This window comes from Ornithorhynchus anatinus, chromosome 15 (assembly GCF_004115215.2).
Source record: "Ornithorhynchus anatinus isolate Pmale09 chromosome 15, mOrnAna1.pri.v4, whole genome shotgun sequence".
Taxonomy (NCBI): domain Eukaryota; kingdom Metazoa; phylum Chordata; class Mammalia; order Monotremata; family Ornithorhynchidae; genus Ornithorhynchus; species Ornithorhynchus anatinus.
Window position 1 is genome coordinate 25,680,292 of NC_041742.1, and position 22,790 is coordinate 25,703,081.

At 44.3% G+C, this 22,790-nt stretch overlaps 1 non-coding gene across 1 annotated transcript; it reads left to right on the plus strand.

Moving 5' to 3' along the window:
• Positions 1-10,223: 10,223 nt before the first annotated feature.
• Positions 10,224-10,361, plus strand: LOC114817110. Its single transcript, XR_003764960.1, has one exon. It is a non-coding gene; the product is annotated as a small nucleolar RNA SNORA7 (small nucleolar RNA).
• The last annotated feature ends 12,429 nt before the right edge of the window (positions 10,362-22,790 follow it).

Genomic DNA, 22,790 nt, shown 5'->3' on the forward strand with positions numbered 1-22,790 from the left:
AGCAGGGTGGCCTAGTGGAAAGCTCAAGAGCTTGGAAATCAGGGCACGTGGGTTCTAATTTTGGCTCTGCCACATGTTTGCCGTGTGACCTTGGGCGATCTCTTTTATGGCATTGTATTATTTTGGGTTCTGATCCTGGCTCTGCCAACTGTCTGCTGTGTGACCTTGGCCAAGTCACTTCACTTCCCTGGGACCAGGTACCTCATCTGAAAAATGGGGATGAAGACTGTGAGTCCCACGTGGGACAGGGACCCTGTCCAACCTGATGAGCTTTTATCTACCCCAGCGCTTAGTGCAGGGCCTGGCACACAGTTAAGCACTCACAAAGACCATAAAAATATTATTCACAAAAAAATCCATCATTACGACCAAATTAATCTGGCCAAATTGCACTAACGGCAGTAATAGTAATGTCATTTATTAAGTGCTTACTGCGTGCAGAACATTGTACCAGTAGTGGGATAGAATACACAGGCCCTTCCCCTCAGAAGACTCAAAAGTTATCAATTTACAGCAAACTGAAAGGGATTTCAATTTTCCATGAACACAGTATTATCCACCTTTAAAACTACTTTATTTTAGAATTCAATTCCTATTTATCTATGGTCTCTAACCAAATGTCTCCACATTTACTGTACTGAGAGACTGGCTTAATATAATTTGGAGAATTAGATATAATTCAGCTTCAGGGTAGAAACAAAGTGACTTATGAAGACCAAATCTAGATGAGTCATCGTGCCTTACAGCAATACTACTTGCTTTGAAAGAGATCAAAATAGGGATAATATCTCCATTCAAATTCCACAGTTCCAGATCCCGAAGAGTTAATCAATCAATCTAGACTGTAAGCTCGTTGATGGGCAAGGAACATGTCCATTCATTCTGCCGTAACGTACTCTCCCAAGTGCTTAGTACAGTGCTCTTTACATAGTACGAGCTCAATAAATACGATTGTGACTGGGTCTTCATTAAATGATCTAATTTCATTTATCATCTCTGGCTTCCCCCATTCATTCATCAGCAAAGTGGGCTGGCTATTTCTTAATAATTCATGCAATCAAATAAAACTTTCCGTGAGGTCTGGGCATCTTTCTGAATTAGTTCCTAGTTGATGTATTGATCTTTTATGTGAAGTTCAATCTGTCGATGCATTAACTCACTCCTCCATTGCTGGCAGATCGATCAGCCTAAAGTGGCCTAGAAATTCTCCTCCCTTTTGCTTCCCAGTGCTCACAAAACCCAGCATATATCGCAGGCCTCTCCTTGCCCTTTAAGCACTGTGACTTTATTTCCAAACCTCACGCCTGAGTCCAGGGACTTCATCTAGCCAAGGAATACTTTCCGATTATCCCATAGCAGACTGATGATTTCTTCCCACAAATCTGACTTATCTCACTCTCTTCCAGCCCGGCAAAACCTCAGCTAGGTTCAGGCAACCCATCATGTGTTCAGAAATTCAGACTTCTGAGGTTTCACAATCCACAGAAGCAGATTCTTACACTAAACCATGTCATCGGTGTCTTTGATCTCTTTAAGCCGGGCCGCTCTGGTGAACTTTTTTTTCCCAGTGAGCTCGACTAGTAACATTCTGATTCTTCAAAAATGTATGAATCTTTGATATCTTAGTCGCCGTGATGATATGAGGCTTTTACTCATCGATGAGAGTTGACCTGGGAAATCTATTGTCTCTGTCCCTCGCTGCAAATATGTCAACAGTGATACTTGGGTACATTTCATTTGCCCTTAGAATGGACGAATATTTCACGTGGATTATACATTTATACATGTGCACATACATATATATATTTATATGGGTATGTGTGGATATATATCAAATACATATTTATATTCATATATATATATGAAACACCAAATGGTATTAACAAATACCATTTATATATGTATATGTATGTATAAATGGCACTTGTTAAGCACTTACTAGGCAACTGACACTGTTCTATTTACTGCCAATTATTACCATTACTAATTATTACCAATAACTGTGATACCTTTTAAGTTCTACCCCCTCAGCACTGAGGGTAGAGACAAGATGGGACACAGCCCTGTCCCACATGGGACTCACGGCCCAATCCCCATTTTACAGATGAGGGAACTGGAGCCGAGAGAAGTGAAGCGACTTGCCCACAGTCACACAGCAGGCACGAGGTAGAGCCGGGGGATTTAGAACCCAGGTCCTCCTGACTCCCAGGCCCGGACTCAACCCATTAGAGACACACTGTTTCACTGAGGGGAATTGGAATTACCTGTTTCCTCTCCGGAGGACTGTTGGGTCATTGGTGGAAATCTTCAAGTTCAAGATGGTAACTTCGAAGGCTGTGCTTCCCAAAGCAAGGGGAGAAGAAGGAAGTGATATTAGCACCTCTAAGCCACATTATGACTAAGCCCTCATTTCCTTTACTACTCTCCCCTTCTGAGTTAACCTTGGCACTGGGGTTTGCAACCAGATTTTATTCATTTATATCAGTGTCTTCACTCATTCAAACATATTTATTCAGTGCTTACTGTGTTCAAACTACTGTACTAAGCACTTGGGGGAGTAAATATAACAACAAAAAGACACATTCCCTGCCCTATAAGCTCACACTATAGAACTCATCTTTCTTTCTATCTTTCTCCTCCTCTAAACTTTGTGTCCCTCTAGACTGTAAGCTAGTCAAGGGCAGGGAACATGTGTACCAACTCTGTTTCACTGTACTCTCCCAAGCGCTTAGTACAGTGTTCTACTCTCGGTACACACTCGCTAAATACTACTGATTGACCGATTCTGATTTTGGTGGGACTCGGTTGAAAATATGCTTCAGGAGTCAACCCAGGAGTAGAGAGATAGTGGAGGATGTTGGCCTCTCTGAGATTTTACTGGGATTTCTTTCAGGGTCCAAGAGGACGAGGAAGATCTGCTATAAAAGGGCTAATTAATGATACTAATAAGTGTGGTATTTGTTAAACGTTTACTAGGTGCCTCAAAGAAAGAAAACTTGCAAAAGCTTATAGGAAGTCTTATACGATGTACCTCAACCCTTTTAGAACAGCTCATCTGCCTGAGCTAACATGGAAATGAATCGGAGACCATATGGGACTAATGTGTCTGCGAAACATTAATGGATTTGAAATTGAGGGAGAGTGTAGCGAAAATGCACTGCGGAAGTTGGGCCTTTAAAAAACAAAAAACACCAAACAGATTTAATGGGTGTTTACCGAACCCAAATACTAACAACCTGATCATCCCTGGTCATAATGGTGGCTACCTTTGAAGATTTTCTTGTTGTGTACACGACACAGAACTGTCCACTGGAGCTCACAGTCTCGATCCCCATTTTAACAGATGAGGGAACAGAGGCACCGAGAAGTAAAGTGAAGATCAGATAGCAAAGTTTTCTCAAAGACTGTGAACCTCATTTGGACATGGTCTGTGTCCAATCTGACTGGCACTTACCTAACCAGTACTTTGTACAATGTCTGGTACATAGTTAGCGCTTAAATATATTCCCAAAACCAAATAAAGAGCAGCCTTTTCTCCTCTTCATTTTTTTCCTTTTGGATTGCAAGCCCCAAAAGGTGTTTAATTCCCACTGCATGTTGTCTCCCATAGATTAAGTTAGTGCTCCACCACGTAAGCGTTTGTAAATACAATTCCTCCTAATTCTCCCCATTCCTCACCCCACTTCCTTCCACCTTACTCTGGTTCTACTTAATGATACCCCGGTCTCAGATCTTCCTTTTTACTCTCCTAAATGAGTTATGGAAACCATTAGTAGATTTTTAAGCGCACGACTAAATGCTTAGAAACCATGCCAGCAAAACAATCGCAAATTTGAATTTGCAACCACCCGTGCGAGGAAAAAGAAACCTGTTCTTCATATCTTTGGGAAATATAAAATGTATTTAGCCACCCAGAAAGAAGTGAAAATGTATCAGAAATGGACAGTTATATATCGAAATATATATTCGGTAGATATTTCATGTCAAGCGATAGACGAAGTTTTTCATAAGAGGAAATTGGGTGCTCTTAGAGCATTTGAAATGAATTTACACACTGCCACATATTATCCAAGGTGCATGCAAACATATGTTGTGCGGCTGAAATAGAATGTTGGGGAACATATTGCTTTTCCATGCGATATATGTTTGAAAAATACGGAGATTTTTGAGTTTGAAAGGTGGTGTATTTTTTTTAAAATGGGTACTTGTTAAGCCCTTACTATGTTTCAGACACTGTACTAAGCAATGAGGTAGATACACGTTAATCAGGTCAGACAGAGTCGCTGTCCCACGTGGGGCTCACAGTCTCAAACCCCATTTTACAGATGAGGTCACTGAAGCATGGAGAAGTGAAGTGAACTTGTCAAGGCACACAAATGGTGGAGCCGGCATTAGAACCCATGACCTTCTGACTCCTAGGCCCAGGCTCTTCCCACTAGGCCACGCCGCTTCTCTGTCTTGGAAAAGAATCGGAGCAGGAAAGGCCGGGAAGTTAGTTCGAGAAGGAACTAGTGAGAGGAATTCTGGAATTTTCCCCCTTTAAAAGTGCTGTCCTTGAAGGCAGGGATCAGGTCTACCAACTCTGATATATTGAATTCTAGCATTCTGATACAGTGCTTGGACACTGATTGACAAATTGATAATGATTGATTAACTGATTGACAGAGAGAGTTGGAAGGCGATGGGAGAGTCCAAGGCTACTTCAAGGCCCAAAACTCCACTGGAGCTTCAAAGTCCTGGTGTTCTTGTTCTGCTCCCAGAGGCTGTTGGGAATGGAAGAGCTAAAAGAGTCAAGGGTGAGAAGCAGCATGGCCTAGTGGATAGAGCCCAGGCCTGGGACTTTGGGCAAGTCAATTCTCTGTGCCTCAATTCCCCCACCTGTAAAATGGAGTTTGTCTCTATTTGTTGCTGAATTGTACTTTCCAAACACTTAGTACAGTTGCTCTGCAACACAGTAAGCGCTCAGTAAATATGAATGAATAAGACTGTGAGCCCCCTGTGGGACTTGAACTGTGTCCAACCCTATTATCTTATGTCCGCCCAGTTCTTAGTAGAGTGCCTGGTTCATAGTAAGCGCTTAAATTCCATTTAAAAAAATCATGCGAGTCTGAGCAGCTCAATTTAGAAACACACAGCTTACTTCAAATGGGCAGGGACATAAAAAAGTCTCCATAAACTCACCGTGTGGCCTAGTGGGCCGACTTGGGAGTCAGAAGGACCCGAGTTTTAATCCTGGCTCGGCCACTTGCCTGCCGTTTGACCTTCTGCCTCCCAGGCCTTGACCACGACCATTTTCCCCGAGGTGGACGACAAACTTCTCTACTTCAATCCACCATAAGCCAAGCAACTTGAGTGGGGTCTTACGACAGAGTAGGGAAATTAGATCCCGTTTTATTACTTGGCCACGGGCGACTATTAAACCTGGGGACCTAAGTGGATTTTTGTTGTGCTAAGAATTTCCCTGCGTTCTAATAAAACGATTCAGTAAATTTTCTCAGCTTTTTAACACCGTGGTGTGCCAGCACGGGGAGAGGAGCTCGGCAACGGATGACTTTAAGGGTCCGTCATTAAATTTCAAACGGACGGGACCCTGAAACGATTTGGCAGAGCCCGACTTCTCTTTGTGGAGGGTTTTGGAGACGGAGGCGATCAAAACCTAGGAGCAGCACGGTGTAGTGGACAGAGCCCCATGACTTGGGACTCAGAAAGATCTGGGTTTCTAATCCAAGGCTCCGCCACTTTTTCTGCTGTGCGACCTCGGCAAGTCACCTAACTTTTCTGGACCTCAGTTACCTGCCATCTGCTAAATGGGGAACTGAGCTTGTGAGCCGCAACGTGGTACAGGGGGCTGTGTCCAACCCGATTTACTTGTATGCACACCCAGTGCTTAGTAGAGTGCGTGGTACGTAGTAGCACTTAACACCGCAATTATTCATTATCCACCCCAGAGCTTAGTACAGTGCCTGGCACGTAGTAGCACTCAGCAATACGACAGTTTATTTATCAAAATCCTTTGGGGGAAACTGAGAAATAGTCTATACGCTCATTCTTTCCCATCAGGCTTTCTGACTCAACTTCTACAAACAGTCTCACCTCACTGCACAATACTCGAACTCCGATTCTTTGTTCACGTGGGTCCGTTTTTTCTTTTCCGCTCAGCTAGACACAACTGGAAATTAACCGAGTCTGTGACCTAACAACTAGCAATTCATAAATTCATTAGATTAAAAAAAGGACTAGCAACACAGCAATCCCCTTTAATAAGCTTTCCTCCCAATGTCTAATTTACATTCTGCTGGCCCTGGCAAAGAATATTACTTCATTAAGATTTTTCTTTCTAATAATTAGAGACATTTAATGACTTCTCTTATTTATTGCTTCCATGTGCAAGTAGTTATCTTTCTTAAAAATGGAAATGAGACCCCCAAAATTACAGCAAATGGGGCCAAGCCTGTGAATGCGTAATGTTCCATTTGGGAGAAAAGTGCATACGTCTGAGAAAATTAGCTTTAACTTTCCGTCTTACTGACCAGACAAACTGGAAGGGCTTTTCAAGTCGCCCTCGTTAAATGTATTTCCAATCGCTGAGAACACTCTATCACGGTTTTCGGGCAAATAGCCTCCGATAATATTAAACACCTGGCAGGCCCAGGTCCCAAAGCATGCACGAGCTGCTGTGTTTGACCTCTCCCTCTTGAAGCCGGAGAGTTGGCCCTCGCGATCCACCCCGGATCGAGACAAGAGAGCGATTCTGAGGAAAAACACCTGTTGGAAGAACCAGACCCTCTCCGCAACAGGCCGAGGTAGGGATGGAAAAAATTCAGCTGGGTAGAAGGGGTGTGTGAACTCAGTGCAAATGTTTCTTTCCACCGCGCCGGTCCCGCTAAAGAAAAGAGATGTCAGACAGAGGTGACGAGATTGGTCTTGTGGGAGAAGGGGGGACAGAAGGGGAGAGAGGATGGAGATGGATGAGCATTTCTCGTAGAGGGACAAAAAGCTTCCTCTCAGATACTGTTGGGAAAAAGACTTGGAGCACGCAGGAGAGAAAAAATCAAATTGGGCGTTTTCTTCCGAGTATTTTTTTTTATGGCATTTGTTAAGAGCTCACTATGTGCCAGGCACTGTTCTAAGTGCTGGGGTCGATACACGTTCATCAGACGGGACACAGTCCCTGTCCCATATGGAGCTCAGTCTTCATCCTCATTTTCCAGATGAGGGAACTGAGGCACAGAAGTGATTTGTCTAAGATCACACAGCGGATTCTGGATTAGTCATTCTGACTTCCAGGCCTGGGAGCTATCCAGTAGGACACGCTGCTTTCTGCTTTGCAAATAACTTGGCCCCTGTCACTCAGAGCTGAGCAGAAGTCAGATACTTCAGGGGAATCAAAACTCCAAGTGGGGTAAAACCCGTCGCTCTTTCCCCCTCTCCTCATGGCTCACTTACTGCAGGAAGGAGATGATGGTTCCAGGCTGCAGGAGGAATCAGTCGATCCATCAATCGTATTTACGGAGTGCTTCTGTGTGCAGGGTGCCAGTGCTAAGGATAAGGTCTTATCGAGGGGGAATAAGAAACCGACAGTCCTCTCATGGCTTTAGTCACTGCAGCCTCGCTTCGGGGATTTAATCCAGCGGCCCCAGTGAGACGATCCCACCAGATTTTTATTTGAAGGCAGAATCCCCGGAAGATAGAAAAGGCAAATGCTCCTTCAGTTCATGGCCTAGTGGAGAGATCCCAAGCCTGGGAGTCAGAAAGACATGGGTTCTAATTCCGGCTCCGCCGCTCTGCTGTGTCACCTAGGGCCAGTCGCGTCACCTCTCTGTGCCTCATCTGTAAAGGGGGATTAAGAATGTGAACCCATGTGGGATGGAAACTGTGTCCAACCTGATTCGCTTGTATCTCCACCTCAGTGCTTGGTACAATGGCTGGCGCATAGTAAACCTTAATACTATATTATTATTGTTAAAGCATTTGAAATATGTGTGTGGTTCTCTCCCAAGCGCTTAGCACAGCACCCTGCCCCCAGGAAGCACTCAGTAAATACAACTGATTGACCGATTTGTTTCAAGAGGCTCCATAAGGATTCTTTTAAGCACAGAAGACTCTGCTTGCCCTCTCGGCGTTCTCCCTTCAAACACCGCATTACTCATTTTTGTCAACGGTTCTGCTCCACGACAGGGTAGTGAAAGGAAAATATTTAATCTCTCTCTTTATTTATTAAGTGAGCATCGGGAAATAAGACGACAGCGTCGGTAACCGAAGCCTTTTTAAATTCTTCCGTTTAATTTCTCCATCCGCTTTTTTTTCCCCCCTTCTCCCTGGGTCACTTCGAGATGCAGGACTCAAATGTCACTCACCTTGCCTGGTTAGGGCTGTCAGCACCTGACATTTTACCTGATGGGATCGCCTTCGGCAGGCTCCTAATACAGGCCCTTCCATTTCCTAGAATCTCCGGCTCTGGAACTCCAGATATGAAACAGCCAATTTTGGACCATTTAAAAAAAGAGGAGAGGGAAGGGGGCGGGAGGGTTGTGCTGTGGGAATTCAGCAACGACTTGTCAGAATTCATTTCGGCTTCGACCGTTTATAGCCTTCAGAACCAAATTGCTTTCCATCACTCTAGCCGAAGCGGGATTTGTAGGCCTGTTCCGGACGTGAAAGGTCAGAGCTGTGTGCATTGTGCAAACGGTCTCATTAATGCAACCAGATTCTCCCCCCCAAAAAAAAAGGGGGTGGGGGGATTATTGGCAAATACGGTGCCACTAATAATTCGCCTTCATCTCTTGCCCGGTGTTTTGGGTCCGATAGAGCCCAGCATCTGAAACCAATCAGCGGAGCATATTGAGTTTTCCAGGCCGAAGCGAAGTAGGGTATAATAACGAGGCATTCATTCGGCGGCGTATTAAGACTTTTTTAAACAATTTGCCATCTATTCCTGAGACGACCGGGATGGCAGCGGGGAGAACACAAGTTCTTTAAGTAACTTCCTTACTTTTCCCTAGTCGAACATCACGAGCGACTGGAATCCGATTGTATTCGCCCTTTCTGGAAGTAAATATGAGTCATCACTTCGCATAAGGCTGTGGGTCTGATTTCTGCCAAGGCCCATAATAACGTCCTCTTGTTGACGAGTTCTCGTCAGTTCCCCTTAGCGGTGAGAATGTCGGATTGTCAAGTGTTTTTAAGACTGGAAGGCTAGAGATGGCGAGCACCAATTTCACTGGAAACTCAGGCAAGGCACTTCTCTGAATGTCCTGACGAAAACAGGGTAACTAAATGTGATGGGAAGATCTCGCCACTGGAAAAACGGTGAAGAAATTTTTTAAGATTACTCTCCCGGGAGGGTGAACGGACAACATCATTGCCTCTTCTCTAGAGAGACTCCGGGCTTTTCTTACGGCGAAATGACAATTAAGTTAAAAAAAAAAAAAATAGTAGATAATGAGTCGTCAAATGTTCAATCTGAGTAGGAGTCTAAGGAAATGCTTGGCTTGGGCTAAGGTCTGGTATTTGTTAGACACTTACTGTGCGCCAGGCACAGTACTAAGCACTGGGATGGATCTAAGCAAAATCCCTGTCCCACATGGGGCTCACAGGCCCAATCCCCTTTTTGCAGGTGAGGTAACTGAGGCACAGAGAAGTGAAGTGACCTGCACAAGGACACACAGCAGACAAGGGGCAGAGTTGGGATTAGAACCCATGACCTAGGGAAGCAGCATGGCTCAGTGGAAAGAGCCTGGGCTTCGGAGTCAGAGGTCATGGGTTCGACTCCCAGTTCTGCCACTTGTCAGCTGTGTGACTGTGGGCGAGTCACTTAATTTCTCTGTGCCTCAGTTACCTCATCTGTACAATGGGGATTAACTGTGAGCCTCACGTGGGACAACCTGATTACCCTGTATCTACCCCAGCGCTTAGAACAGTGCTCTGCACATAGTAAGCGCTTAACAAATACCAACATTATTATTATGACCTTCAGAGTCCCAGGCCCGTGCTCTATCCACTGAGCCATGCTGCTTCTCTAGTAAAATACTGTCATTGCCCCTGAGGAGGGGGGCAATAGAAAGACTCTCTAGCAAATAATGAGGTACTGGGGTACCCCATCAAGAGAAGCCCTCTAGGAATGTGAAGCAGAGTGTTTCTGGAATAGATGGAGGGGAGGAGAAGGTCAGAGAAGATGAATTTGGCATCCTTGGGATTAAATTTGATTCCCGCTACTTAACCTGGCCCTCTTAGGGTCGCACCTGGAGAGTTTCCGGGCCTCTACCAGTCTCGACTACGGGAGGGAGAGTCAAGCGGAGGCACACCCATTCCGTTCCTCGCTTGGGCGGTGGCTAGCGAGCGGAAGGCCGTCCGCGGCAAGTCAAAACTCACCCGTGCCGGACAGCGCGGCACGGGAGAGAGTCAAGGGAGGAGACTCGAGAAAACTCTATAGATACGCGACCAGAAGGACTGCAGATGGAGGGGGGGAGTTCTGGGAGAGACGAATCCGTGGAGTCGCTTCGGGACAGAGACGACCCGACAGCATAAGACAAGACCAGACTTAACCTGGACTTCTTCTGTTTCAAGGACCAGAGAGAATGATTAACACTTCCCAAGACTGTGAGCGCCATTGGGTCCAATCTGATTCACCTGTATCCACTCCAGAGTTTAGTACAGTGCCTGGAACATAGTAAAGCCCTAAACAGATAAAATTAAAATAATAATCTGTCGACCCACTCCCAGCCAGGGCGATTATTGCCTCGAGCACGGGCCCCGGGAGTCAGAAGGACCTAGGTTCTAAGCCTGACTCTGCCACTTATCTGCTGCGTGACCTCAGGCGAGTTACTTCACTTCTCTGTGCTTCCGTTACCTCATCTGTAAAACGGGGATTGAGTCTGTGAGCCCCACTATGTGCAACTCAGTTTGCTTGCATCCACCCCGGCGCTTAGTACAGTGCCTGGCACACAGTAAGTGCTTAACAAATACCACGATTACTATTATCATTTTATTAACAAGACCTGGATTTTGTCAGTATTATGTAATTACCTATGGCCATAAAAACAGGGGCCTGAGAAAAATCTAAAAAACCGTATGGTAACGGACCGTAGCCGGTTAACACAACAGATTGCAAAGGAGTTTTTAGTTTTAATTTGACTGGAAAACTTTTGGGTTTATTATCCAGACTGGGACATTTATAAACCCCACACAAATCTCAACAGAAGAAAATGAAATTGCTGTAATGAGAGGAGAATGAATAATAAATGATTAAAATAAAAATGATGAAAAATAAAATGAGGTCTAATTCCTAAGTATCCGGTTCACTTAACACTTGAGCTATCCACGGGGACATTTATAAACTCCATGCAAAATCTCAACATAAGAAAATTAATCACTGTAATGAGAAGGGAATGAATAATAAAAGTGATGAACACTAAAATACAGTTCTGATATTTTACTAGAGAAAATCTGGCCTATGAAAAGCTCAGCTGAATTATAATTTTAAGTGAAAAATACAGGCCCCTGTGTTGATTTTTCAGGTGTTCTAGAAAAGTTTGCCTTCAGGGACCTTCAACTTTCTGAAGCTGCTTTTGGCCATAGATTATTATGCATAACCCTAGAACGCAAGCTCGTTGTGGGCAAGCAATATGTCTGTTATATTGGACTCTCCCAAGTGCTCAGTACAGGGCTCTCCACGTGGTGAGCGCTCAATAAATACGAGTCACTGGTTGAACGATACCTCTTCAAATCATGTACATTAATCGTTAAGTAAAGATGAAAAGGCATGACCCAAGGACAATAATAATATTTTATCAGAGAAGCAGCATGGCATAATGGATAAAGCACAGACTTGGGAGTCAGAAGGTCATGGGCTCTAATCCCAGCTCCGCCACATGTCTGCTGCATGACCGTGGACAAGTCACTTCACTTCTCTGGGCCCCAGTTACTTCATCTGTAAAACGGGGATTGAAACTGGGAGCCCCATGGGAGACAGGGAATGTGAGCAACTCGATTTACTTGTATCCACCCCAGCGCTTAGTACAGCGCTTGGCACATAGGAAGCGTTTAACAAATACCATTATAATATATATGTATAACCTGCCACACTAAATTCTGTTGTAATAAAATTAAAATATTAAAAGATGACTGGACGTATTTGCCCTTCTCTCTCTCTCTCATCACTGACTCCTCGCTCACGGTTTTCCTCCTTCAGCCTGAAACTCCCTCCCTTTCGCATCTAACAGACTTTCCAGTCTCCCCATCTTCAAATCTCCACGGAAGTCACACCTCCTCCAGGAAGGCTTCATGACTCCCCTCATCTACTACAACGATGACTATGGCATCCGTTGTTTTTACCATGTGCCAAGCACTGTACTAAGTGCTGGGGTGGATCAGGTAGATCACGTTGAATACAGTCCCTGTCTCAAGGAGGACTCCCTGTCTCAATCCCCGAGTTGCAGACGAGGGACCCGAGGGCCAGAGAAGTGAAGTGACTTTCCCCAGGTCACCGAGAAGACAAGTGGCAGAACCGGGATTAGAACCCATGACCTCCTGACTCCCTGGCCCGGGCTCTATCTACTCCTACGGGTTCTAATCCCGGCTCTGCCACTTATCAGCTGTGTGACCTTGGGCGAGTCTATTGACTTCTCTGTGCCTCGGTTCCCTCCGCTGTAAAATGGGGATTAAGATTGTGAGCCCCAAGTGTCTCTACCTCACTGCTTAGAACAGTGCTTGGCACATAGTAAGCGCTTAACAAATGTCATTATTATTATTATTATTACTGTACTACTAGTAATACTTCTGACACTATTACTGCTAGTCTCTATCTGTTGCCGAATTGTACATTCCAAGCGCTTAGTACAGTGCTCTGCACATAGGAAGCGCTCACTAAATACTACTGAGTGAATGAATGAGACGACTGCTGCTGTTACTATTACTACGGGAAACGAGAACCAGAAAGAATTAGGATCAATTCTCATGACGCTTTTTCGTGCCCTAAATTTCAAACGAGACCTCAAATTTGGGAAAAAGGGATGGACTGCCAGATCAAACCCTGGAAGACTTTTCTTTCAAATGCCAATGTTTTAAAGGCTTGAGAATCCCAAATCAGGCGCACACGGTGCAGAAAGATGAACCCGAGTTGGGGAGTATGTAAATGGCCCATTATCTGCGGGCTGATGCCAAGGGAGTAACTAACTTTTCTACAAATTGCTTCATTTTTCCAGTTGGTTTCAAGAATGCCCAGGCAAATGTGGTTTGGATCAATTGTGAAAATCTGACGAGTACCAGACTTTTACATCTTATGCTTATGGGCACAAGGAATTAACAAACAGACTACTCAGCTTTATGACTTTCTGTCCCGGAAAATCTAGCGTATTCCTTAAAATTCAGATTTCCGTTTACAACGCAGATGCCTATGAGATATTAAACTAATATCTGAAGTCGTTACAGGAGTCAAAAAATATCGCAGAAGTAGGCTGAGAAAGAGGTCCGTGAAAAATAATTAGGGTTTTCCCGACGTAAATAGTAAAATAAGTTCTGCGGTATGTTTGTACGCCTCTCGGAAAAGCCAGACCAAAATCACATTTAATCAAGTCGGTGTAATATTACAGGATGGAGTGGTGATCTAACTACGGTCTGAAGGGGGAAAAAAAAGTGATAAAACCTTGATATCCTCTTTCGTGAGGTGCTGTTAGAGCATAGCCATTCTCACTGTATTACCAAATAAAGATTTTATTTCAAATACAGAAGGGAAGTAAAATAATCAACTCAATAAACCTTATAGGGCCCTCAGATCAATAACTCATATTTTTTATACTGATTCCCCAGAAATTTCCCAACACAGGATGGAGAATCTGAGTTTTTTCAGGAAACTTTTTAAGGCTTTTGGGAAGGAAAAGAGAGGGCAAGTTGAAAACAGAGATTTCACTGAGGAAGGAGAAGATCCATAGCCAAAATACATATTCCAAAATACTTATATATTATCTCAATCTCAGCAGGTGCCTAAAGGAATTACTGTAAAACTAACAATACTGGATAATTTACAGCCAATCAATATATCAATCAATGGTATTTATTGAGCATTTCCTATAGGCACAGCACTGTACTAAGCGCTTGGGAGAGTACAAAACAACAATGTAACAGACACTTCTTCACTTTCTCCTCCTCCTTTTCTTCCTTTATAATATTACGATTATTATTATTGTTCAGTAACAAGTGCTTACTATGCTAAGCATTGTTCTAAGAAGTTGGGCAGATACAAGTTAATCCCTGTCCCACATGGGGCTCACAGCCTAAGCAGAGGCGAGAAGGATTGAATCCCCATTTTTTGGATCAGGTAACTGAGGCACAGAGAAGTTAATTGACTTGCCCAAGTTGCACAGCAGACACCCAGCAGAGCCGGATTAGAACCCAGGACCTCCAACTCCCAGGCCCGGGCTCTTTCCACTGTCAAGCTGCTTCTCATTATGCATTAATATGAATAATTTATATTTGATTTAAATATATTAAACAAGGGCTGTGGGGCGGGGGCGGCTATCAAATGTCCAAAAGGACATAGATCCAAGTGCTTAAATGACATAGAAGGGACAGGGAGCCTGGGAAAAGAGGGTTTGATCGGGGAGGACCTCCTGGAGGAGGTGTGACCTTAATAAGCCTTTGAAGGCAGAAAGAGGGGTGGTCTGAGATATATGGAGGGGGAGGGAATTATAGGCTAAAAATCCTCTCTCTTCTTCCCCTTCTCTTCCCTCTCACTTCCCCTCCCCACTCCTTCATTCCAAAAAGTTGAATCTTTTCCCCTGTAAAAATCCGGACAGGAGCAGCTCATGTATTTTTATTAAAGTTTTCATTTCTTGCGCCCAACAAATTTGATTGCAAAGAAAGTCTTGAAGGACGGCTGTCAGATAATGACACATATTGCTTGGGATGCCTATGTAAAAAAACACCCTTTGGGCAAAATACACATATTTATCCTTCTATCCTCTAGAGGAAAATAACTCTCCAAGTTTTCTTGCTCAGTGACAGATTCTGATATGACTTGTACGGGGATAATGCATTGCTCTAATTGGTTCAAACGCAGTCACAATTGCAATTGCAATTGCAACTTAGTGTCCCCAAATTAAGGCTGAGGAAGAAAAGGGGCGGTTTCTATAATCGTATTAAATCAAAAATACATTCCGGCTATTGCTCACTGACCCTAGCTCTATTTCGCCCGTATTTGAATAACTGTTTTGCTTTGAAAACAATTACACGGAAATTTTTTTCCCCCTAAAATCCCTCTGTCTGCTTGTTCAATAGTCTATGCTCAATTTGATTTGGGTTTAAATTACATCGTTTTTGCAATGAAAAAAATCTGTATTTGGGTTCAGCCAAAAAAAAAAAAGCCATATTTCTCTAGGTGAATTCATTCCTTCTTGCATTCACAGACCACAGAACATACGCATGACACGTCTATATTATACCGCCCCAATTTTACCACATCTTCAAAGGATTGTAAGGCATGCCTCCACTTTCCCATATCCGGGTTTTGATTCTGCATCAAAACCTGGCGAATCGCACGTCTGCTGTAATTATGCTGGCCCATACTGGGGAAAAGTGGATCTATGAAGAAGGGGGATTAATCGGAATTGTGGATTCTGCGGGAGACCGTGGATTTTTAGCAAAGGAAGTCCCCGGGAGACTTGAATTGCAGGTTCAAACTCTCAGTTATTCATCCGGCACACCATACCACATTGAGCCACCACTAAGCAAAAACATCCCAGTCGGGTGTGGGAAAATATTTCCTATCCAAGCGTTCCTTGTCATCTGGCTTTCAGTTTTTAGTGGACGTTTGTGGGAGGCGAAGCGGGCAGAAAGAACCCAACTCCAAACGAAATTAATTTTAGCTGAGTTTCCTGGAGAAAGAGCCAAGATACCCAGCCTGTTCCACTTCTTTGCATTGTTTGTTTTCAAACAATTAAAAGTGCACGTTTCAAAAATCTGCTCTATTAGCGCTTCTCAAAAAAAAAAAAAAAATAGGTGAGATTAAAAATTTTAAGCTGGATTTTAAGATGGATTTTAATTCAATCAGGACATTTTATATCTGGGGCACCAGGAAGAGTGATTGGCATCCAATTCGTTTTGTTTCACCATAGGCTCAAGCACGGTAGTAGTGAGCCGGTTGTTTGGACGGATAATTTTGCAATGTCAGCGGCAAATGTTTATAGGGCTGGAATCCGGATATGGGTTCTAATCCTGGCTCTGCCACTGTCTGCTGCGTGACTCTGGGCAAGTCATTTCACTTCTCTAGGCCTCAGTTCCCTCGTCTGCAAAATGGGGACTGTGAGGCCTGGGACTGTAACCAGCCCAATTTGCTTATATCTACCCCTGCGCTTACTGCAGTGACTGGCACATAGTACGAGCTTAGCCAATACCACAATTATTATTATCATTATTAGCCCTAGTTAATAAAAATGGAGCAGACCCCAAAAAGTGTTTCAACTCTCGAGATGGTTAAGTGAGGAAAAAGAAATCCTTAACCAGGCCTATAGTTCTAGCTATAGATTTATAATACATTTATTTAAACCACCCACACCGCCAAAGTGTGGTCTAAAAGACTGAATGCAAAGAGCTCAGTTCAACACTTCGGGCAAAGAGTTAGAGTATTTATGAACTGCTTCCTGTGTGCTAAGCACTGTTCTCAGCACTGGGGAAGAATCCTTCCAACCATATGTGCTCAGCAGGTTTTTATTTAAGACTAGGAGATTTACAATTGAAATGACTTTTCCGTTTAAAAAGGCAGCCCAGCTCACTTGAGTTTCCACTAGGCCACGCAGCAGAATTTGCAATATCTGTCTGTTTGTACATGGGTCTTGAGAAGCAATGTGGTCTAATCAACCAATCCATCGATCGTTCAATCACAGTCATTGAGCACTTTCTGTTGAGCTTGAACTAAGTGCTTGGGAGATTACCATGTAACGGTTGATTGGCATGCTCCCTATCAATCAATTGTATTTATTAAGTACTTCATGCAGAATAATGTACTACGTGCTTCACAGAGTACAACAGAACAGAGTTGGTAGGCACGTACTGTAGCGGTCACTCAATCAATCATATTTATATACTTTACTAAGAGCGTAGGAGGGTACAATATAACAGCAGCCGTGATGAGGTAACTGAGGCCCAGAGAAGTGAAGAGACTTACCTCCGGTCACACGACGGACAACTGCCGGAGCCGGGATTAGAACCCCTGACCTTCTGACTCCAGGCCCGTGCTCGACCCACTACACCACACTGCTCTTCTAGTATTACAGAAGTCTATAGATGTGGCAGTCGAGGCGGGATAAGTGCTCGGATAAGCATGTAGCAGTTTGACTGGAGATGAAAAGGCGGATTTTAGCGAAGTGTGGGTAGAGCCGACCAAATCTGGTGACAGACTGAAAACGTAGGTTGATTGAGAGAGATGAGGTGAGGCTAAAGTCAAGGTTACAGGCTTGTGAGATGGGGGGATAGTGATGTTGTCTATAAGTGATGAGAAGGACTTGGGTGGGTGAGGTTTGGGTGGGAAGGTGAGTAGTTCTGTCTGGAACATGTTAAGTTTGAGGTGACTGCAGAACATCCAAGGAATGATATCCTGAAGGCAGGAGGAAATGCAAGACTGCAGAGAAGGGGAGAGATCAGGATGGAAGATCTAGATTTGGGAGTCATCCACGTACTCTTGGTAGTTGAAGGCACGGGAGTGAATGAGTTCTCGGAGGGAGGGGGTGTAGATGAATAGAAGGGACCCAAAACTGAGCTTTGAGGCACCCCCAAAGTTAGAGGGCTGGCATGCGAGTATTCTAAATGTGAAAGGCAAAAGCAAGCAGTCAGCATACACGGGCCAGAGCAAGGTTTTGTGCCCTCAAAACACTTGGTTCATAGCCAACATTTATCAAGCCTGGGAAATCAAATTGTATTTGATACGCTCTAACACCTATCTCCTCACTGTACCTCAATCTCATAGGGCAGGAAGTGTGTTTGATGTCATAATATACTCTCCCAAGTGCTGAGTGGTGTGCTTTGCACACAGTAACACAATATTGTTATGATTGATAACAATAATAACAGAGCAGGTAGACATATTCCTTACCCACAAGGAGCTTTCAATCTAGAGGAGGAGTCTAGTGGAAAGAGCACATCCTGGGAGTCAGATAACCTGGGTCCCCAATTCCAACTCTGATACTAGCCTGCTGAGTGACCTTGTGTGAGTCCCTTGACTTCTCTGTGCCTCAGTTTCCTCATGTGGGATGGGGAACTGGATCCAATGTGATTGTAGGATATGTAGCCCGGTGCTTAGGTCATAGTTTGTGCTTAACAAATACCACAGGGCCAAGGAATCGGAACGAGAAACTTCCCAACACTTGGACGTCTTTCTTAAAGGTCTTTTCCCAGCCTGGGGCTACTTTCATAGCTTACCCAAGATGTCGGAGGATGCAGTTATGGAATTTCAAAGGGTCCTGTCTGACACAGAGTCACCTAAAAAAAACCCCACAACCAATTATGAGAAAAACAAACAAAAATATTCTGATTCCGAGCTACGAAAGGGAGCGATCCGAAAGGTTAAGGCGAGTAGCCGGTTCGTTCACGCTAATGACATGCTTGCCGTGGTAGGTGTTTTGTTCTTCCCCGGAGAGGGCACTCTAATTCCGCCACCTCTGAATAAATGGGGACAATTAATCCGGTCGGTGTGTCCTGCTTGTCCCCTGTTGCTTTAACAAGGCGGCTCTGGACCTCTTGGCAGAGAGCGGGGTGGAAATGGAGATCGTTTTCCGTCTAATTGTGATCTTGATTACCTCAGTGGGTCCACCTGCCGCTTAGCAGTGGCTCTTTGTGTGTGTGATGGCAGCCTCTTCGGGAGGGTCTCTAGAGGAGGGTTAACCTTAAGGGCATATCCAGATGACACCAATCTAGTGGAGAATCAGGAGCCAGCCCGGCTGGCTGTTTTTCCAAAGCCGCCCCTTCCCGGAATCGGGTAGAAATATTGACCGGGAAGTCGGATGGAGGAGGCCCCACCCATCTCAGCCCTGAATGGAGATTTGGGGAGAGATGGGATGCTTTTTCTGCCTCTACTTTTGGTATTAATAATAATGATCACAGTGATCATAAGAGTAATAATAATGATAATGATCGCGGTATTTGTTAAACGCTACGCGCCAGGTACCGTACTAAGCGCAGGGACGGATACGAGCTAATCAGGTTGGAAACGGCCCCCGGCCCGCGTGGGGCTCTCAGTCTTCTTCCCCATTTTACAGATGAGGGGACTGAGGGCCAGAGAAGTGAAGTGACTTGGCCAAGGTCCCACAGCAGAAAAATGGCAGAGCCAGGGTTAGAACTCACGTCCTTGTGGCCGCCGGGCCCGTGCTCTATTCCTTAGGCCACGCTGCTTCTCAGTGTTTGTGCGTTTGTGTGGTTGGAGCCTGTGAATATATCTGCAGATCTGGATAAGTGAAAGTGAGGCGTGCATGGAGTTAACACTGTATCTCTGTACATCTTGTTTGTGGACCTGTGTCAACCGTGTGTGCAGTGGGACTGGTATTTCTATTGAGTCTGTATGCACCTTCTTGTGTCTGTGTTTCTCTGTGCATCTTCTCGTAATTGTGTAGCTGGGTGAACCCGTGTGCAATGTTTGTTATCTTTTTTGACTCTATGTATGTCTGTTTTACTCTGTCAGGTTTCTGGGTGTGTTTGAGTTTCCACATCCTAAAATCCTCCCTTTCCCCTCCATTCAAACTGCTATCACGCTGATCCAGCCACTTCTCCTATCCTGTCTTGACTACTGCATCTGCCTCCTCGCTGACTTCCCAGCCTCCTGTCTCTCCCCACTCCAAACCAAACCGCACTCGGCTGCCTGGATCATTTATCAACAAAACGTTCAGTTCACGTGTCCCCACTCCTCAAGAACCTCCAGTGGTTGCCCATCCACCTCCGCATCAGAGACTCCTCGCCATCCGCTTTAAAGCCATCCATCGGCTGGCTCCATCCTACCTCACCTCACCCATCTCCAACTCCAGCCCAGCCCGCACACTTCGCTCTTCTAATGCCAAACTTCTCGCTGTCGTCCATCTCGTCCAACTCGCCGCTGATCCCTTTCCCACGTTCTCCCCCTGTGCTCTGCACCCAGTCAATACCAGCGACTGCCAGAACTAGGGATCAGGGCTGGAGAGACTCGATTCCAGGTGTTGGGAATGTGAGAGAGGAAAACTGAAAACTTCAGAGGGCACGAGAGTGAGGTCTATGAGAAAATGAGGGGCTAGCTTGACCAAAAAGAGAGTCCTAGAAGAACAAGGTCCACAGCTCGAACAGACGAGCTGGAACACGGAAGGGGAAAGTTGAAGCTGAATTCAAAGTCCACCCTGACTTCAAAACACGCAAATCCCTCTTAACTTAACCACCGATTTCTTAAAAGAGACCGATTTTCTTATCCAAATAGGGGTCTGGAAGTTTGTGGATGTATACATTCATTTATTCAATTGTATTTACTGAGCATTTACTTTGTGCAGAGCACTGTACTAAGCGCTTATGAGATTAACTCACAATCGTAACTCCTCAGGAAGCAGATGGGGAATTCATCCAGGACAGGTCAGAGACAGCCGGAGGCGCAGAGAAGCAGCGTGGCCTAGTGGAAAGAAGCTGGGTCTGGGAGTCAGAGGACCCGGGTTTTAATCCCGGCTCTGCCACTTCGCTCCGTGAGTCTTGGATGAGTCATTTCTGAGGGCCTCGTTTACCTTATCCGTAAATGGGGATTAAGACAGTGAGCCCTGTGTGGGACAGGGACTGTGTCCAGCTTGATTTTCAGTACAGTACCTGGCACACAGTAAGCACTTAATAAATACCATTTTTTAAAAAACCACACTATTTCAAAGGGTTCCATCCATTTTTTATGGTATTTGTTAAGCACTTCCTATGTGTCAGGCATTGTACTAAGTACTGGGAAAAATGGGGATTAAGACGGTGAGACTCAAGTAGAACTTGGACTGTGTCCCAAATGATTAGGTTGCATCTACCCCAGCACTGAGTACAGTGTCTGGAACATAGTAAACCCTTAACAAATAACATGTGAAAACAAAAAAAAATACAGAAGAATCTGAAAGAGCTCTGATATGGATCCAATATCATTTTTTTTAAAAAATGGTATTTGTTAAGCACTTATGTATCAAGCCACGTTCTGAGGTCCAGGAAAGAGCCAAATCACGTCCCTGTCCCACAAGGGGCTCACGGTTTTGTTAATAAATCAAAACATGAAACGATCCATATAATTTGAGGCTACTAACAGATGACATGGAGGAGGAGAACACCATAAACCTCTTGAAAATGAGTATTAAAATGCAAGGCAGTTGGCTATTAAAATTGATCAGAAGGTAGGAGATTCAACAGGGACAAAGGCAAGATGGTAGGAATCACAGGCTAGAAGTCTTTTACCTTGAGGATAATTAAAAAGAGAAACCATAGTCTGGCGAAAAGAACAATGGACGGAGAAACAGAAAACCTAGATCCTACTCTCACCTCTCCCACTGTCCTTCTAGGTGACCACAAGAGCCTGGGAGCCAGAGGAACTGGGTTTTTTGCGGACGTATACAGGGCTGGGAGCCCTATTCGGAGCCCTGTTCTGCTGCGTGGCCTTGGACAAATCATTTAATTTCTCTGTTCCTCAGTTTCTTCACCTGTAAAATGGGGATTAAATCCCCTTCCCTCCTACTTAGACTGTGAGCCTCAGGTCAGGAAAGGATTGTGCCTGACCTGATTTTCTAGTATCTACCTCAGCGCTGAGTTCAATGCCTGGCTCAGAGAAGCATTTAAATACCATTAAACAAGGGAAAAAACCCCAAAACTAAGCATGAGGTAATGAAAGCTAATTCATCATCACCACCACCATCATTATCATCATCAAGAGCATTTATTGAGCGCTTAACATATGCAGAGCACTGTACTAAATGCTTCGGAGGGGATGCTACGATGCAATTAGAAGGCACTTTCTCAGCCCATAATAAGCTTCCAGTATAGAGGGGGAGACAGATATTATCTCTGCTTATGCGGATCTTTATTTGACTATTTACAAGCTAAGACTCACCTAAAGGAGGGGTCTAAGGTATGTGAGTTTACATGTGAGGCAGAGAGAGGGATGTGGAAAAGTTTTTCTTTATAAATATATTTCTTTAACTCATCTCAGTTTGAAAGCTTCCCTCTCCTTTGTGATCGGATGGTTATAATTTTAGTAATTTCATATGTTTCATCGGCTACATTTTTCCCACAAAAATTTAGCTGCACTTACAGAATCAATATTAGGGCTCAGATCACTCGACACCTGCAGCCTTTACAAAGATTCCCTGAAGCTCAGTTTCCTGAGACAAGATTGATCTTTCCGAAGGGAGAATTCCTTTGTTTGGGTAAGATTCCTCCTCCTGCGATATTTACCACGGGTTCCCGAAACGCTGCCAGATTCTTGCGTACTAGTGAGAAACTAAAGATAAGTTTTATTCATAACAGAATGGAATTAGATTCTGTCAAATATTCGCTTTATGTGTTCTTATTTTTTTTAACATTAAGTTTCTGAAAACTTTCAGAATTAAGTTATTAGGTTTTCAAATACAGTTTCGAAGTTTTAATATATCTAATAACATCAGATCAATAGAGTCAGTGCCACACAATGTATTACGGCATGGAGAAATACCCACATTATGAAAGTAAGTGAATTTACTGGTGTGTAAACCCCCGATAGCTTGACTAAAATCAGCCAGAAGGGTTTCAGGGGGAGAAAATTAATGTTCTAAATCGGGAAGCTGGAGATTTTCTTTAGGGTA